The following is a 13,855-nucleotide window of genomic DNA, read 5'->3' on the forward strand; positions in this document are numbered from 1 at the left end:
CCCCTTGCCACAAGACCCCACCCCTCTCGATGGCCCTGCCTCCTGGCCAGGTCAGAGGCAAGGATCGGGCAGTGCGGGGCGCTGGCTGTTCACAGCCAGTAACAGCTGCCGAGGTGGGGGCGGATCTGACTCCAGGGCCAGCAGAGTCCTTGGGGAGCAGCGATTGTGGGGCCGCGGCCCAGGAGCCTGGGCTGGAGCAGGTCAGTCTGGTCTGCTGAGGGGAGCCCTGAACCCTCCACCTGCCCTGGGCAGTGCCCCGTGGTGAGCGAGGACACGGGGCGGGGGCTGCTTTCAGGCCCCCCCAGTCCCTCACTCAGGCTTACTTCTCTGCTGCTGCTGGAGCTGGGTGCCTGGCCAGCAGCCACTGCTCTCCCCACTCTGCCGTCAGAGCTGGGCAGCTGGAGAGCAGCAGAAGCTACTGGGGAACTAAGGGAAATTTTGGGGATGGCTACAGCCCCTGACAGCCTGCCCCAGTGCTGCCCCGCCTATGCACTAGACCATACCGCCTCCTCCTAATTATTATTATTTATTATTAAGCAGTACTGCTAATGAGCACAGCACTCTGCAGAACAAAGAGCAGGACGATGAGTGGTATCATCTGCAAACTTTATAAGTGTACCCTCGATGCCATTATTTAAATCATTTAAGAACATATTGAATATCACTGGACCCAGAATTGATCCCTGTGGGACCTGTAACAGGGTTGAGACTCGCCGGTGTGGCACCTCCTTCTGGTCGTTCGGGAATTGCCTCATCCAGCAGTCGACACGCCTCCTGGTGGCCGGTGTCTCACTTGCCAGGCCCCTGTGTCCCTCCTGGACCCTGGTTTCCCTTACCCTGGGGTTCTGCACGCCCCGATGGTCCCCACGCTCTGGGTCTTCCCTCCCAGGGGAACCCCCAACCCACTACGCCCCCGTTGCCTCAGTGGCTACTGCCAGTCATCATCTAGCCCCCGCTCACTGGGGCAGACTGCAGTCTGTTATGGCCACTCATCATTGGCAAGGAGGTTGGACCAGCTGCCTCTGCCTAACCCCGGGCTGCACCTCCCAGCCCCAGGACCTGCATAGGCCTCTGTCAAGGCCTTAGCCTGGGGAGTTGCCAGGCTGGAGATCCCCAGCCCTGCTCTGCATCAAGGACCCTATTCCCAGGCAGCTAAGTCCTTCTCTCTCTAAGGCTGGAGAGAAACTCTGACCCAGCTCCTCCCTTAACCCTTAACCTAGGTAGGGTGACCAGAAGTCCCGATTCTACAGGGACAGTCCCGATATTCAGGGCTTTTTCTTATATGGGCGCCTATTATCCCCTACCCCTGTCCTGATTTTTCACACTTGCTGTCTGGTCAACCTATAACAGGGCTAGGTGTGGCCTGATTGGGTGTGGCCCCAGTTGTGGCTGCTTCCCCAATCAGCCTAGCCTCTTTCCACCAGAGCGGGGTAACTGCCCCGCTATAGACCCCACTCGATATGCCCTTGCACCATGACTATGAACCACTGATAATAACTACTCTCTGGGAATGGTTTTCCAATCAGTTATGCGCCAGCCTTATAGTAGCTTCATCTAGGTTGTATTTCCCTAGTTTGTTTATGAGAGACTCATGGGAGACGATATCAAAAACCTTACTAAAGTCCAGATATACCACATCTACTGCTTCTCCCCTATTCACAAGGCTTGCTAACCTGTCAAAGAAAGCTATTAGGTGGGTTTGACATGATTTGTTCTTGACAAATGCATGCTGACTGTTACTTATCACCTGATTATCTTCTAGGTATTTGCAAATTGATTGCTTAATTATTTGCTCCATTATCTTTCTGGGTACTGAAGTTAAGCTGATTGGCCTGTAATTCCCCAAGTTGTCCTTATTTCCCTTTTTATAGAATGGCACTATATTTGCTCTCTTCCAGTCCTCTGGAATCTCTCCCGTCTTCCATGACATCTCAAAGATAATCGCTAATGGCTCAGATACCTCCTGAGTCAGCTCCTTGAGTATTCTGGGATGTATTTCATCAGGCCCTGGTGACCTGAAGACATCTAACTTGTCTAAGTAATTTTTAACTTGTTCTTTCCCTATTTTAGCCTTAGATCCTACCTCATGTTCACTGGCATTCACTATGTTAGACGTCCAATCACTACTAACCTTTTTGGTGAAAACTGAAACAAAAAAGTTGTTTAGCACTTCTGCCATTTCCACACTTTCTGTTACTGTTCTCCCCACCCCCCTTCTCCCCCATTGAGTAACGGGCCTGCCCTGTCCTTGGTCTTCTTGCTTCTAATGTGATTTAGCGCAAAGAAGTTCTGGGCTTGATGCAGGAATTACGAAGTGAGATTCTATGACCTGTGTTATGCAGGAGGTCAGTGTAGATGTTCATAATGGTCCCTCCCTGGCCTTAAAAATCTATGAAACTATGAATGCCTGAAACACAGGCCATTATTCTGCTGCACCTTGTGCAGTCAGTTCTACTGTGCAAAGTGTGTGTAAAATACAGCAATTCTGCTTTGTTTCCTTTGCACAGGTGCAAATGATGACACAAGATGCAGGCTTAGGGGCGGGGCGGGGGAGGGGGGCGGTGTCAGGTTCACAGTGTCTGCCCAAAGAAGCACAGGCCTGATTGAGATCTTAACACCAATTGTACCCCAGGTCATGTCTACACAGCACACCAAGCCCGGGCTCTGACTCAGGTTTAAGCCCAAGCCCCCCTTCCATCCCCACAGAAATATGTCTGACTCTGGCTCACAGACCCTGCTAGGGGGTGAGTCAGAGCCTGAGTCCCACTGTGACACAGGTCAAAGTCCAGGAGTGTTGCAGTCTGGATGCAGCTGAAGTCTGGGTCACCAGACTCTGGTCTGGAGGATCCACCAACACTATCCCACAACCCCATGGGGCTGTGCTTCTCAGCCCTTCCATCCCCAAACTTCCCTTTTGCTTCCAGGGAACCAGAAGCAACCTCCTGGTCCAGATGCAGCTGCCTGGCGTTTAACCCTTCATTTCTACGTGGACTGCTCACCTGGAGACACAATCAACCCCAATGTGCATTGGCTATGGCCAGTACTAAGGAGCACCACATCAAGCTCGCCGCTAGCTGGCCAAAGGAACAGAGCCCGATTCTGGTTCACTTCTGGTGCAAGGTGAGCAAGAGGTTCGACGTCAGCAAGAGCACAAGAAACGATGGTGTCTACAAAACTGTGAGCAGCTGACGGCACTGGGCCGCAGAACCATGCGGAGAGCGAACCAAGAGGCTGAAGACAGACTACTGCAAAGTCAAGGATTCTAACTGCACCTCCGGGGACGCCCCATCTCCCTGCTTCTCTTACGAGGAACTTGACCAGATGGTGGGAACCGTAGCGAGTGCAGAGCTCACCCCCCTGCACGATGATCTGCAGAGTGGGGACTGGCACTCCCCGCATCAGGAGGAGACCCAGCTGCTGGGTGAAGGGCAAGAGGTGACCCTGGGGGTGAGGCCGGTACCGGAAAGAGGCAATGCTGCCAGAGAGCTACAGCATCTCCTGGGTCCATACTCGGAGGGGCTGTCTGGGGACGGCCCTGGGGAGCAGCGCACTGCAGGACCCGCATCACAGCAAGCGCCTGGGATGTTTCTGCCGCCGTGTCTGCTGAGGGCCCGTGGAGCGGCAGCAGGGCCTCGCTCTGGCCTGTCTGAGAGGAACGGTTAATGGAACGGGGGCAGTGAGGGAGGTTTGTTACAGGTCAATGCACTGTGACTGTGATATAAAGTGGTCCCAAGCAGGGCGGTACTGAGGCCAGGGAGCCTATCGTGGGATCCTTAGGGCAGTGGGCCCCAAACTGTACGGGAATGTTCGGCAGGAGGGGCTAGGTGGGGCCAAGGTCAGCCCCCATGGGGGTCAGGGAGGGGGCGCTCCCCAGCCACAGCTAGGGCCCTGGGCCCCAAACTGTACAGGAATGTTCGGCGGGAAGGGCTAGGTGGGGCCAAGGCCAGCCCCCATGGGGGTCAGGGAGGGGGCGCTCCCCAGCCACAGCTAGGGCCCTGGGCCCCAAACTGTACAGGAATGTTCGGCGGGAAGGGCTAGGTGGGGCCAAGGCCAGCCCCCATGGGGGTCAGGGAGGGGGCGCTCCCCAGCCACAGCTAGGGCCCTGGGCCCCAAACTGTACAGGAATGTTCGGCGGGAGGGGCTAGGTGGGGCCAAGGCCAGCCCCCATGGGGGTCAGGGAGGGGGCGCTCCCCAGCCACAGCTAGGGCCCTGGCTGCAACCCCACTACCAGCCCCAGGGGTGGGTCCACTCTGAGCTTCATCCTCAGCCGCAGCCCCTGGCTTCAGCCCCCAACTCCCAGCCCTGCAGCCTGGGCCACAACCATGGCTCCACTCCCAGCTCCAGCCCCAGCTGCAGCTCCGACCCCAGCCTTGGCTCCTGGCCCCGATTGCAGCTCAGCTCTCCGCTCCCAGCTGCGGCTCCCAATCACGATTCCTGGAGAGGACCCAGACATGTTCCATCATGAGTACAGGGTGCAATGGAAAAAGTTTGGGGACCCTGCCTCAGGGTGCTGGCAGGGGAAGTGAGATGGGAACCCTGGAGTTAGCTGCAAAAGGGGATTGGGGCAAGGTGGAATCGTTCACAATGGGGCTCCTCAGCACGAGCAGGGGTGGCAGAATCTAGGGTGATCATAAAACAGCTTCTTTACCAGCTTTTCTGACACAGCGGCCACTGATTTGCGTCCACAGACGTCAGTGGAGTTCTGCCAGCCGGGAATTCAGATCAGTACGTTGTTTTTTAAGCTATGACCTGGTCTGTGTGAGAAAAGCTTTGCGACTCTAACTATACCGGCAAACCCTCCTCGAGGAGACACGGCTTATGGCAGGGGGGGAAAGTGCTCTTGCTAAATCCAGCTCCCACCAGTTCCTTCATCAAAATAAGCTACTCTGGGAACAGCACTTTCCGGCTGGTATCACATCTACACTGGGGCTTTTGCTGATACAGAGCATCTTCATAAAAATCACACCTCTCATTGACAGTGCTGTCCTGGCAAGAGTTTCTAGTGTAGACCTGGCATAAGAAGAAAATGCTGTCAATTGATTTTTTTAATGGTGATGCTCAGACCAAAACCAATACCACAGTCGTTACCTCTCTACGCCCTTTAATTCCATAGAAATATTTGTTACAGTTCATCCCTCCTTTCCCTCCAAACACTCGCTCCTCTGAAAGCGTCAAACCCCACAAACTCACCCATCCTCAGAGACAGGAGAAGTGGCCAAAGCAGAGAGAGCCTTTCCAGCTGGGCTCTCATGTTCCCTAGAGAACCTTTCTCTGGGCAGCACTGTCAGGGTCCCTAATTGAGGAGGTGTCAGATCTGCTGCTAAAACAGCCGGTGCTCTTATTTCTTGCAGCTCATTGTCTGAGGTAACACCAGAGCCGTTGTTGCACTCTCTCTCCCCGTCCCCTTTCCGCGCTGGCTCTTGGGAACTCTCCTCTGCTCTATGGTATTTTTTTCTGCTGATTCTTTGTTCCACGTGTGAATTTCCTGCTAGTATCCCCTGCCCACTTCCCTATTCTGTCACACTGAACGTTCTCAAATCACACGGTGAATTTAAAAATATTGCGGTTGAATAAATTTTTTAAACTTCCTCTCTTCTCTAGAAAACTCTTTACTAACCCAAAAAGAAAAGGAGTACTTGTGGCACCTGAGAGACTAACCAATTTATTTGAGCATAAGCTTTCGTGAGCTACAGCTCACTTCATCGGATGCATCTAACCCAGTCTTCCCAAAGTTTGAACGTATCAGACCAGCAATGCCCGTGGCCCTGAATCTCCCTCTGCAAGGTCTGAGTAATTTCTATTCCAGTTGTGTCCTCTCAGACAGGGCATGGATTGGGGTCCCGAATAAAAAATATACCATTTAAAATACAGGTGTCATTCCCAAAGAGTGGTGCAGAGGGGTTGTAGTACAAAGAACGAGCAAAATGGAGGGGCAGGTTTAACTTTGCTTTTGAAAATCTCATCAGGTTCTATTCCCTTCTGCAAAACTAAACCCCAAACCCAGCCATGGGTCACACCTGAATCCTATCTTATTTGAGCCCCCAAAGATCATGAAGGGTTTGGGTGGGCAGTTCTGCTGTTGGCCCATCAGTCCCTCAGACTGACATGCTGCCTGCATATGGAAGGCCTTGGTAGCTGCGGTATTAAATCCATGATTAAGAATGGAAATCCCTGATGCCTAATACATGCCACCACGTCCAGGAGATGGCAGACCCAGGTGCACCGATGTGAGGTCCCTTCATACAAAATGATGCAACTTAACTCTGCATAGGAAATGACTAACACCTGGCAATCTAAGTTTAAAATGAAGAGTATGTTTTACTTAACAAGAAGAGCAGGGCGGCATCCACTGGTAAATAAGCAATGCCCCAAATGGAGGGTAAGCAAAGCAAGGGGTCACAGCTGTGAAGGGAAGAGGAGAGCCGATGTGACAGGGAATGTCCCTGGTGATAGTGTTTGGGAAGAAGGCAGCACCGTTGGCCATGCGTGTGTAGATGTGAGCAATGCAACAGGTGTCAGCTGTCACGATGGAGGCAACGAAGTATGCCACACCTGTCAAGAGGAAGGCAGTGCAGATGGGCAAAAGGAAATCTCACGTTACTTCAGACAGACTAAGGCGAGATCTACACTAGGGGCTGTCTTCCGTGTCTAGGCCTGTGGTTGTGCAATCACCCCCCATTGTCGCCCAGAACCAAGTGTCTGCAGGAAACAGAGAGCGAGGGAGCTAGGCCACCTGAGGGGTGTGATGTACATGCCTCCGGCTGTGGCCTGGCCCCGTTCCCATGCCAACTGGCAGCATGGATGGGAGGTGGGGGGGCGGGAAGGGAGTATAACAGATCTCGCGTTTCAATCGTCCTCCACTGCCAGCCCCACAATGCACTGAATCCTTTTCTACCTGGTCCTTACCCAATCTATAAAGGGCCAAGTCCCTCGTTTTCACCCGTAGGCATGAACTGTGCTGATCACATCAGCTTTCCGCTGCACTCTTTTGATCAGTATAGGTGAATCTGGATCCTCCAAGAGCAGCCACCTGGCTCAGCGACCACGCGTGCGTGCTGCTGATCAGTGTGCAGTCGGAGTACACCATCCTCCCCGACGTTGCCCGGAGCAGCAGGAACATTCGCCTGTATCAGGACTCTCCAGGGAGGCTGGAGCAAGTCAAACACTTGAGGCTCCTGCATCGGAAAGCAAAAGGCTCCAGCAGTTGCTGCGGGAGGGCTCGTCATTGTCCATGCCCCCTCTATGACGACCTGGACCCGGTGCTGTCAAGGGCTCCCAGTCCACAGCTCACGACCCCTTCCTCAGCCCTGCGGCCTCATTGGCTGACGGGATGCTGATGAGGGCCAGGGCAAGGAGGCAGCAGGAGCTGCAGAGGAGAGGACTGGAAGAGCCAGAGGATGAGGACCATGTGATTCTGCACCTCTACCCAGAGAAGGTGGATGAGGAAGCCCCCCTCACCCCCCGCAACAAACCCAAGGAGAACCTAGAACTGGTAAGTTTCAATGGACCCCCCACCCCAATATCCTTCTTGCTCTGGTGCTACATTCCTGATTTTAAGCCCGACTCCACTTCAGTCCTTAAATGGCCCCTGAGCAAGACGCGGCTATAGATCAATGATTTTATTGATTTCCAATCAACCATTATTATACCTTTCGCAGAAGCTATAAAGCAGATTATTAATGAACAATCGTGCCCGGCTGTCTGGGCATTTCTTGGCCAGCACGCTGGCGGTGACATCCTGGGGCTGCACAGACTGGGCGAAGGGAGGGGGTGGGTTTAGAAGAGTTCCCGTTGAGGGTGGGACCGTTGTAGAAAACGTACAGTTGTTTGTCTAATAGCCGTTTCCTTTGTCCTTTCAGTTTCGGTGTTTCACTTCTCCCCCCCGCCTCCCCTGCTGCACTCTTTCTATCCACTTACAAAGAGGAGCTGCACAGAACAGAGGTGGAGTTAGGTCCAGGGAGGGAAAGCGGACACTGGTTATCTGAGAAAACGTTAGTCCCAGCCGTCCTTTCTCCCTTGGAAGATTACGAAATCCTACTACCCCTGTCCCTGGTGTCTGGCTTCTCCCCGCACTGAGCCATGCTGCACAAGTTCGGAAATGAGGGTGCGAAAGGAAGCCGGTCTGGCAGTTGGATAAACACAGTGTGATGTCCCTTTGCTCTGGAGAGGTGAGGGGCTTTTGGTGTGGCTCCGAAGCTCCAGGGAACCAAATAAAGGAGCAGTGTCTCTTTCTTTCCCGTGCTTTCCCCTGTTGTTAGGCAGGCACAGAGGCAGGATTGCTGGAGCTAGAGGAGGGCACAGGGTGCTCCTGGCTGGCCAGAGGGAACTGCAGCACCACAGAGAGCTCAGTGCTGGCAGGGACTGGGGGAGCGAGAAAGGGCTCCTGGCTGGCTGCTGGGCCTGAACTTAGGTGAGCCCTGAGGTAAGGGTGAAGCTTTGGCAAAGGCTGGGGCCATGGGAAAGTGGCCCAGGGAAGTGAAAGCAGTGTAGTTAAAGGGACACGGTGGCATGTGGCTGCTATTCTTAAGATCCCTGGACCGGGACGCAGAGTAGTGGGTGGGCCTGGGTCTCCCCCAACCCTCCAATAGGCCACTGTGGAATTGGCTTACAGTCAGACAGTGAGAAACCCCCAGAAGGGGAACTGAGCTACTTTGTGGCCCAGCTGGGGCCAGAGTAGACCAAAAGGGCGAAACCTTTGCCTCCAGGGAGGAATCCTTGGAGGTACAGCCTGATACCAGGGCTGGGACTATTTAAAGGTTGCAGACACACCCAACCAGAAGGGGGCGCCCATGAGAGGTGGGTGCCATGCCATTACACACCGATGAACCCGTTCATGGAGCAGACGGCACACCATAGGGAAGGGGGCATTCCGTAATGGAGAGACTGAGAGAGCTGGTAGCCAAACAAGTTTGGGGTCCATCTGCTACCGTGGCCACTGCACCTGTCTGAACCACTACCACCATCCCCCTACTTCAGCCCCCGGGTGTGTGCCAATGTTCCCTCAGGAGCTTTTCCAGCAGCTGGACAGGGTGTGATGGTGTCCCTTGGCACAGGCAGATGTCATCCTTTGCCTCCCTGCTGTGCCAAGATACATGCGTATATCGCATCCCTGATTTCCCTTGCATGCTGGGAACCAGGACCAGTCTGCACATGGGTGGGATCCGGCTGTCTGTACGGAGTTTATAAACCTCCAACCTCCGGAGTTTATAAATTCCAACTGACTTCAATAAGGTCAGGATTTCACCCATTATGCATCCAGGTCTGAGGCTGCTCAGAGAGGGCAAATTAGACATTGCCCTAATGTCTATATCTAAGCTTCAACCCTGGCTGCATATTCACTCTTAGCATCAGCTCTGAGTCAGTTTTGTCCGTCCATCATCAGTTGCCCCTGCCCCTGCCCCTCTGCTCTGCCAGCTCCTGGCATCAACTGCCGCCGCAGGGTCCTAGCATCCCCCAACACTAGTGCCAGGGCAGGCTGCCCCAGGCTGCCTCATGCTGCCCCTGCCCTTCCCCCTCTGATGGACCCTTCCCTTTTCCGGCAGGACCTTCCACCAGCACAGTCCCCTCCAACCCCCGCCTACTGTCACTGCTCCTGCCCTATGCTGGGCAAGGGGAAGCCCCATCCCCCACCCTCCAGTGAGGCTACAGTAGGGGAGAAGACACACATGTGATGGCAGCCCCCACCCTGCACCTATGATAGGGGATTCGAGGGGGCTTCCAGGACCTGAGAGGGGCCTTAGGAGCACATGCAGTGACAGTGATGCAAGGTGAGTGTCCTCCTCTCTTTCCCCAGCCAGGGGCAGCCTGCCTGCACCCCAAACTCCTCATCCCCCACCACCCGCAGCCAGAGCTCTCACCCCCCCCCCCCGCACTCCAACCCTCTGCCCCAACCCTAAGCCCCCTCCTGCACCATGAACCTCTCGTACCCAGCCCCATCCCGCAGTCCTCAGCCCCGCACCTCAACCCTCTGCCCTAGCCCTGAGCCCCCTCCCACAGCCCAAACCCGTCATCCCCAGTCCACCCAGAGCCCTCAGATTTTTACATTATTTTAAAAAATATATATCGGCTTACAAGGCAGGTATGTGTGGGGGCGGGACCCATTCTGGGCACCACCAAAAATTACACAAACCTGCCACCCCTGGTGCCAACTTGCCCTAGGCATTTTCAGAACGTGGTCCGGGGCGGGGTGGGGGGGGGGAGTGGATCCCGCTGTAGTCCCCTATGAGGCCTGTATCCTCATCCTCCTACTCCCCGTAGATTACTGCTTGAAAGAAGCCTTTCGGGGCAATCACAAACATTTCTTCTTTTTACTTCTTCCGCTGTATCCGCTGGTTTTTTAATGTTTATTTGCACACAGGAAATATTAGCAAGTTAGCTCTCAGAGCCCATTGACGTCTGTTCTCTAACAAAGAAAAGTGCAATTGAACAAATAACGTCAGTGAAGTTTCATAAAATTGCTGGATCAGGAACAAAATGGCTACATGGCCATAGCTATGTCGGTAAGAGCGAGAACGCGAATAGCCAACCATCCTTCATTCCAGCGGTAATATCACGGCAACAGTGTCACTCCAAAGGAGAACCTGTGCCAGAAGGGCAAAGCCTGCTCGCAAGCGTTCAGGCCCAGATCCTCCAAGGTTGCAGGTGCCTAACGCCCATTGATTTCTCTGGGCATTAGGTGGCTAAGCACCTTGGAGGATCTGTGCTTATCGCCCTCCCGGTGCAGGGCGCTGCATGTGTAATGGGACAGGAGAACTTGAGCCTGCCTTTTTGGAAGAGCTGCTCTGTAGCTGCCGAGTCCTTCCTACCCAGCTGCAGTAGCAAATTGTACACTTAGCTCCGTGCTCCCCTTTTACCGGAGCGCTATACAAACGCGACGTGTAGGCAGCGTTGGTGTAGCCACGCGGGTCCCAGGATATCAGCGAGACAAGGCAGGTGAGGTCATCTCTTTTATCCGCTCAGCTTCTGTTGGTGAGAGACAAAAGTTTTGGAACTACCCAGAGCTCTTCTTCACCACATATTCTGGGGGGACTGTGTCTCTCTCTCTCACCAACAGAAGTTGGTCCAATAAAAGACAACTGACCGGTCCCTTAGAATCTGTGCTAACTGCTTATGCTAAACTATCGGTTTGCTCTTGTTGTTTGCGGTGACACTTGCCCAGGCCCGAGGAAGAGCTTGGTGCAGCTGGAACGCTCGTCTCTCTCTCTCTCACCAGCAGACGTTGGTCCAGGAAAAGACATCACCTCGCCCGGCTGTATGTGTATTAGGAGACAGTCAAGGCAAAAAGCGCCACCTACTGGCACATAAGCTATTCATTTAGGATCAGTACTACTTATACTTCAATAAGGGTGATATTCTTCACCGGAAATGAGCGCTGATTCCAGCTCTTCCCAGTCTCTGCCTCATTAACATGATGTGGAATGAGTGTGTTCTCATACGTGACTATCTGCCCACACCCTGCTCCTTTTATACCTGTGAACAGAGGCCATGCGCAGGGGTGCTGGAACTAGGGGTGCTGGGGGGGTGTGTGTGACAACACCCCCTGGCTTGAAGTGGTTTCCATCACATATGGGGTTTACAGTTTTGTTCAATGGCTTTCAGCCCCCCCACTATACAAATTGTTCCGATATCACTGGTGACGTATGGCGGGGGCGGGGGTGGCACACGGGGTCACATGCCCCCCAGATTTGCTGCTTGGTTTGTACTGAGCATGCTCAGTAACATCTGCTGAAGCCGCTGCCCTCACTCTGTGCCCCCCCCACACTGTCGGCAGGTCCGAGTCATTTCTGCTTGTGAATAAGGGTGAGGGCATGCCAAGGCCTGGCAAGTTCCTGCTGTTCAGTGCATGGGACTCTGCTCAACCTCTAACTCTTCTTCTCCCCTCCCCCTCTTGGATGCCAGAGCAAAACCTGATACAGCTCAGTGGAGTCAAGGCCTTTGTGAAAAAGGCAGCAGCCCGGGCCAGTGCTTCGGGAAAGGGTCGGGGTGCACAGGGCGGAGAACCCAAAAGGAGGAGAAAGCACAGATGGCAGGAGAAGGTGTGAAAACTCCTCCCTCTGGTTTCACTTTTGAGCAGCCTCATCCTCTAGGTAAGGGCAGCAGCAGAGGCAAAGAGCAGGTAAAGGTACAGGAAACCAGCTGATGTCTCCTACCAACCTGTCTACTGCCCGCAACAGAAACACTCACAGTGTGGGAGAAGCAGAGATAGCCTGTGAATTGACTCCAGGGCAGGAACTTTTACAGGCAGGCAGACAGAGACTATGCAGATGAGATTCTCCACTCTGGGGAACTTGCAATCGAAGGAATATCCTTGATTTTTGCCCAGGAGCCGTGCGGAAAGTCCCCGACCCCATTCTCCAGTTGGAGCACCAGAGCGGGGCAAGACCCCAACCCCGCTGCCTGGTGGGAGCTCAAGGGATGGATTAAAAGTTCTGATGGGCTGGACACGGCCTGCGGGCTGTAGTTTGCCCACCCCTGTTTTAGACAATCAGCTGGATATGCAGCAAGATCTCTGCACACTTGCAGTGTGTTCATTTTCATTTGACTCTGTGTTACTTTTAAAGGTTGGCAGATCATAGTTTCAGTGAGACCTTGGAAGCCAAAAAATCCTGCCACACCAGTAGATCCAGGATGATGATTACGGGCACCTCTGTCCGAGAGCATTTAGAAAGCGTCTTGTTTACAAAATCCTCTTTAAATGTTATGGAACCAGATCCTCGTCAGTTATGACTCCATGGAGGCTCTGACCCAAACTACAATCAATGTACGTAGCTTTGGCCTTAGCCTGGGGATGTCAACGGGATATAATGTAGCTTGGTGCTCAGCTCCCTTGGCTTTCACTGAGAGTTGTGTCTAAAACTCGCACTGGACTTTTTAGAAATCCTACATTTTATTCAAATATGCTGCTTTTTAAAATAATGGCATAATTAATTTCCTAGTGGAAAGAAGAAAGACCAAAAATAAAAGAATTTTTTTTTCTAGTTAGTTGTTTTCATCAACATTGCTCAAATTCTGATTTCTTGCCAAACTCTCCCTCTTCAGATAGGCTGATACAGATTCTGGTTCAGTTAAGACTAAAAAAGCCCTGGCAGCAGCAGGAATTTACCCTTTGACTTTACTTCCCCCTTTCACGGTGACTCATAAACTTCACTTTCCCACAGCAAACAGCAGTAGTCTTTGCTGGGCAGGATCTGGCTTTTGCTAATGGCAAAAATAAGAATAACGCACTGTCTTGTCCATAACCGAAGTTGGCTATTTCCAATCTTGTGGCATTTGAGGCATTTTAAGAAGCCCTTAAGTGGAAGTATTTGGTGTGGTAAGAAGTCTGTCGAAGTATTGCACAGTAATGGCCTAAACCATCAGCAGTAATTCCGCTGGAAGCTGTAGTGTTTAGGGCAACCACTGTATATTCTGTATACAGCTTAGTCATTCAGTGTGGTGTCTCTCAACCTCCAACTGTCATAAGGGGGGAACTAGACAACAGGGGATAGATCACTTGAAATTGCCCTGTACTGTTCATTCCCTTTGAAGCATCTGGCACTGGTCAAAGACAGGACACTGGGCTAGATGAACCATTGATCTGACCCAGCATGGTCATTCTTATCTATATTGTAAGGCACATGTACAGTCTTGGTGTAAATGTGTGAAAAACTTAATGACTTCAGCCAGGCTTGAATTTGGTCTCCACCCAGCATATGTGGTGTTGGTGATGGGTAATTAGTCACCCAATTCTTCTTCTGGAAGGACTGCCTCTGCAGATTTGCCCTGGGTGGATCTGCAGAGGTGATATACCCAATGAACAACAGTTACCACTGAATAACCCATCATTTGCATTCATGAAACTGATGTGGCTAAAGAC

Source organism: Eretmochelys imbricata, chromosome 12, assembly GCF_965152235.1.
Source record: "Eretmochelys imbricata isolate rEreImb1 chromosome 12, rEreImb1.hap1, whole genome shotgun sequence".
Taxonomy (NCBI): domain Eukaryota; kingdom Metazoa; phylum Chordata; order Testudines; family Cheloniidae; genus Eretmochelys; species Eretmochelys imbricata.